At 37.7% G+C, this 6,000-nt stretch overlaps 1 protein-coding gene across 4 annotated transcripts in view; it reads right to left on the minus strand.

Moving 5' to 3' along the window:
- The window catches only part of STRIT1 (small transmembrane regulator of ion transport 1), a 28,157-nt gene extending 23,288 nt beyond the window's left edge, over window positions 1-4,869 (minus strand). The window contains exon 1 of one of the 4 annotated variants that reach the window (XR_005722267.1): window positions 4,749-4,869. The gene's annotated coding sequence lies outside the window, so the exon portion shown is untranslated. The remainder of the gene's footprint in view (window positions 1-4,748) is intronic. The other 3 variants (XR_005722264.1, XR_005722265.1, XR_005722266.1) reach the window with 3 other exon arrangements.
- Window positions 4,870-6,000: the final 1,131 nt, after the last annotated feature.

Raw genomic sequence — 6,000 nt, forward strand, 5'->3', positions numbered from 1 at the left:
TCCACTAATGTGGAAACAAAAGGTGCTATTACTTCAGATTGATGTTTATTGATTGATTCAGATGGTTTTGCCATCCAGAGGGCCCTTGTGCTTCCAAGATGCCTTGGCTATGCAAGATAACTGTCTGCACAGACCTGATAGATTCCAACATTCTTTACGAATAAAAAACACGTTAACATTACTGAATCATTACAAAGGGTTGGCTACCAGGGCTGGTTCATACAGTGACAGGGGTTCAAATCTTTGCTCCTCTAACTAATATTGCAGGACCTGGGGGCAGGCTACTGTCAGAAGAATTCTCCAAACTTGGAAAGAAAGCAAAGAAGTGGAGGCAGATTCTTTCAGTATCACAGCAGGGACAAAGGATCACCCAAGGAGTGTCAAGACCTGTACTTAGTTCATCTCATTTTTACTATTGATTAAAGTTTCCATACATAAAAAATTTACTTGCTAACTTGTAGTTTTTTGTCCGGTAGAGATACAAATAATTTCCATGCAGTAAAACAGATAACCCCCCAAATCAAGGGCCAGCTGAACATTAAATAGTTCTATGTCTAACTCTAGGGGCTTCCCTGGTGGCTCAGATGGTAAAGAATCTGCCTGCAATGCAGGAGACTGCGGTTCAATCCCTGGGTCAGGAAGATCTCCTGGAGAAGGAAATGGCAACTCACTCCAGAATTTTGCCTGGAGAATTCCACAGACAGGGGAGCCTAGTGGGCTACAGTCCGTGGGGTCACAAAGAGTCAAACATGGCTGGGCAATTAATAGATCTCACATGTCTAACTCTGCAATCTCACCCTAACAATTCTTTAAGTTACCAACAAATACACTAACTTCTTACAAGCTCTTTGAACTCATCACATCTTTTCCCCTCCTTAACTAATAAATTCAATAAAGTATTTGATACCTTGCCCTTTTTATATTAGGGCTTCCCTGGTGGCTCAGATGGGAAGGAATCTGCCTGCACTGTGGGAGACCCAGCTTTGACCCCTGGGTCGAGAAAATCCCCTGGAGAAGGGCATGCAATCCTCTAATATTCTTGTCTGGAGAATCCCATGGACAGAGGAGCCTGGCAGGCTACAGTCCATGGGGTCACAAAGAGTCGGACACAACCGAGCAACTAACCCTTTCCCTTTCCTTTCCTTTCTATATTTTCCCATGAGTTCTGATTTTATCTTTTTGAAAAGTACACTTTGGAACGATTAACTCTCTTGGCCTCAGTTACTTATCTGTAAAATTAAGATAAGACCTACAAGAATTGAGTGGTAGGGCAAGCCAGACACTTAGAACAGCACCTGTTGACAAGGAAATGCACATGAGACCTGGAGCTTTGGAGCTTGAAATCTGAGTTTCTAACGAGGGTATTAAGGCAGCTGGAATCAGGGCTATGGTCCAGGCCCTCACTGGTTGACTTCTGCTCCTTTCCTGAAACACATATTACAAACTTGCCTGAAATGACTCTTCTGCTTCCATAAGCACATTCTTTAAAATCTTATTTGCTGACTCTCTACTAATTATATACCTCACACCTCATGGAAATAATGCCCACTGGGAACTATGTGTAAGAGTTGGGTGACCTTCATCACTGAGAGCTTTCCAATGCTTGTTTCCAATAGGGCTCAGGCAGGCACAAGGTTTAAAAAGCCCACAGTGTTGACAGTGAAGTACTTTTAAACCAGAAGACAAGAAAGGATTTTCTCAGAAACTTTGCACTAGCATTTCCATATTTCAAATGGAAAGTTTTCAAGAGACAAAAGGGTGGCATGAGATATAATATTTTCAATGAAGAAATGCTGAGAAGATATATTCAGTTGAAATCATATGCTGTACAATGTTTTAACACTTTTCCCTCACTGAGAGCTCTCAAAACTACACTATGTGCTGTGCTTAGTCGCTCAATTGTATATGACTCTATGCAACTTCATAAACTGTGGCCCACCAGGATCCTCTGTCCGTGGGATTCTCCAGGTAAGAATACTGGAGTGGGTTGCTATGCCCTTCTCCAGGGGATCTTACCAACCCAGGGATCGAACCCATGTCTCCCGCATTGCAGGTGGATTCTTTACCATCTGAGCCACCAGCGGAGCCCTGGAAGCTCAAAACTATAAGGTCCTCATATATTCAAATTTCCGAAAATATATTTCCCTTTTCCCACCAAAATGTGTACACCCTTTCCCACTTCCACACTGCAACTAAAAGAGCCCCATTTTACCCATCAGAGTCTAAGCATGTCTTTGAGGTTGAGAATACCTGGCTGTTTCCACCTGGCAGCAAAGTAACAACTGCCAGGAACTGGGCTGAGTTCCCTGGAACCCCACTGTTTCCAAACTCTACACGGAACAGCAGAACAATGCTCCTTCCAAAATACCCACTCCCTGCAGTCTTTGAGAAATATACATATAGGTTGAGTAGCGTAAAACATCAGAAGACAAACAGTTAAATAATAGCACTTTATGAACTACTCCAAACTCCTGAATAAACTGATATAACTTCTTTTAAGGTAAAAAAGAGCCACTTAACAAAAAACTGAAAGGAGTGAATAGTCACCATGCTTGAACAGCAGAACCGTTCTGGGCTGAACAACATACACTGATACAGTGACGCATTTTTCTCCTAGACCTTTAAATACGTGTATCCCTGAGGATCAGATCGCCTCTTGCTAACCCACATGGTTCCTGGCTGGAAAGCCTCTGCCCAGCAGAGAACTCTCACAGGAAGTGGAGCCAACTTTCTGGGCAGCCTTACAGGTCAGGACACCAGGACACATTAGACAATCTGGGAAATTCACCCCAGGAGCAACTCTGCTCCCCACAACCAACCCTTCCCACTGGCATTCTGGTTCTTGAAACTATTACAGAGACAGAAGTCTTTCATTCTATAATGAAAGTTATGCTCTAAAGATCCTACAGTTTCTTTATTCTAAATTTCTCTATATACTATACATGATGAAAATTTTAACGTCATGTCAATGTAGAGATAATTTTACTAATTACAAAATTTTCATTTTTGCAATCTGCTAGTCTAGTCAATCATCAATCCATCTTATTTTCTGATTTGTTTCAAAATAAATTACAGATATCAATCAGTGCACTTTGCTCCAAATGCTTTAACAACAAGGTACTACTGTATAGCACAGGGAACTATATTCAATATATTCAATATCTTGTAATAAACTATAATGGGAAAGAATCTGAAAAATTACATATGTATATATGTTTCTGAATCACTTTGCTGTACATCAGAAACTAACACAACATTGTAAATCTATACTTCAATAAAAAAATTTAACATAAACCAAATATTTTAGTAAGCATGTCTTTGGACTAAAGTCTAATACATTTTCATGGATTTTTTTCTTTCAAAATAAACTTCACATACAATGTGCAAGAAATGTACAGATCTTAACCATACGTTCATTCAGCTCTGACAAATACGTACACCTTTGTAACCCAAACTTCTGTCAAGATCTAAAACTGAATCTATTGACTTGCTAGCTTTTACTAATGATCAGCCTCTTCATACCCTAATAACAATCTGGTTTAAATACACCAGCTTTCCAACCAACAAGGGATTAATCTCCAAAATGTACAAACAGCTTATGTGGCTCAATATCAGAAAAACAAACAACCTTATCAGAAACTGGGAGAATATCTAAATAGACCTTTCTCCAAAAAAGACATACAGATGGATAAAAAACATATGAAAGGATGCGCAACATCACTAATTGTTAGAGAAATGCAAATCAAAACTACCGTGAGGTATCACCTCACACCATTCAGAATGTCCATCATTAAAAATTCTACAGTCTACAAGCCATAAGTGCTGGAAAGGGTATGGAGAATACATTGCTGGCGGAGATGTAACTTGGTATAGTCACTATGGAGAACAATGGAGGTTCCTTAAAAAACTAAAAATACAACTACCGTTATCATATGACCCTGCAAGCCCACTCCTGGACGTCAACCTGGAGAAAACCACAACGTGAAAAGTTACATGCACCCCAATGTTCAGTACATCACTATTTATAGTAGCCAGGCATGAAAGCAACCTAAATATCCATTGACAAAGGAATTGATAGAGAAGATGAGGTACATACATACAATGGAAAATTACTCATCCATTAAAAACAATGAAACAATGCCATTTGCAGCAACATGAGTGGACCTAGAGATTCATGCTAAGTAAGTCAGAGAGAGACAAGTATAGGATATTACTTATATGTGGAATCCAAAATATGACACAAATGAACATATTTACAAACCAGATACAAGCTCATAAACTTCAAAAACAAACTTGTCATTACCAAAGGGGAACAGTGAGGAAGGAGGAGCACATTAGGAGTTTGGGATTAACGTATACATACTGCTATACATAAAATAGATAATCAACAAGGACCTACTGTATAGCACGGAGAACTCTCTTCAATATTCTGAAAACAACCTATATGGGAAAACAATCTGAAAAAGGATGAATATATGTGTATGTATAACTGAAACACTTTGCTATACATCTAAAACTAAGACAACATTGTAAATCTATACCCCAATATAAAATAAAAATTAAAAACATAAAAATTCTAGCTTTAAAATGTTTTAAAATCTGCATCTCATTCCTCTTCATTACTCTTATTTTCAGAATTATTTTGATTATTATGGCATGCTTAATTTTCCTCTTAAATTTTCAAATCACTTAGTTCAAAAACAGTAAAGAAAAGCAAAGGAAAAACTTGTTATTTTTAATTGACTTACATTAAGTAGAGTGATTAATTTGGAGATACAAGAAACATTGTAATTTTCAGTCTTCCCTTTCAAGAATCAGTTCAGCTCAGTCATTCAGTCGTGGCCGACTCTTTACGACCCCATGGACTGCAGCACACCAGGCTTCCTTGTCCATCACCATCTCCTGGAACTTGCTCAAACTCATGTCCATCGAGTCGGTGATGCCATCCAACCAACTCATCCTCTGTCATCCTCTACTCCACCTGCCTTCAATCTTTCCCAACATAAGGGTCTTTTCCAATGAGTCAGTTCTTCGCATCCAGTGGCCAAAGTATTGGAGCTTCAGCTTCAGCATCAGTCTTTCCCACGAATATACAGGACTGATTTCCTTTAGGGTTGATGTGTTTTATTTCCTTGCTGTCCAAGGGACTCTCAAGAGTCTTCTCCAACACCACAGCTCAAAAGCATCAATTCTTCAGCTCTCAGCTTTCTTTATAGTCCAACTCTCATATCTATACATGACTACTGGAAAAGACATAGCTTTGACTATACAGACCTTTGTCAGCAATGTCTCTGCTTTTTAATATTCCTTCCAAGAATAGCAGGTACTTTTCCATTTATTCAAGCCTTCTTTTGTGTGTTATAATTTTCTTCATAAAATTCTTACACATTTCTTAAGATTATTCCTTTTCAAAATATTTATTCATTGTTATTATTAACATGCTTTCCCACCATACTTTTTATATGAATTTTGTATACAAACAACTTACCAATTTTCTTTATGGTCAATAGGAATTTTTTAATTGATTCTCTTAGGTTTTAATATATAAATTATTGCTTATAAACATTAATTTTACCTCTTTTAAATTTCTGTCTTTTTCTTACCTTTATAATTGTATCTAAATGCTAATGCTCTCATAAGGAATCATTAGTGCTTTAAACAAATTTCATCAATCTCTTGTATTGTAAATGAACTCTGAATAAATGGCCTTCTTCTGAGCATGGTTTTAGCAGTTTACCTATTTCTAAAAATTATTCCATTTCACTTCAGTTTTGAGTTAAACAAGAATCAATTATTTCCATTTCCTCTGTATCTATCATCATTTATCCATTCTTTTTTTGGGGGGTGGGGGGAGAAGAAAAGTTTTAATAATGAAAATACAAACTATCATTTACTGAAACTTTATCTCATTACAAGATATTCTGATAAATCCTTTTTAAGGATTAGTTTCCTTGTTCTCACCATGACTCTATGAAGCCATTATTATGAACATCCCCATTT

This window comes from Oryx dammah, unplaced genomic scaffold (assembly GCF_014754425.2).
Source record: "Oryx dammah isolate SB20612 unplaced genomic scaffold, SCBI_Odam_1.1 HiC_scaffold_2, whole genome shotgun sequence".
Lineage (NCBI taxonomy): Eukaryota > Metazoa > Chordata > Mammalia > Artiodactyla > Bovidae > Oryx > Oryx dammah.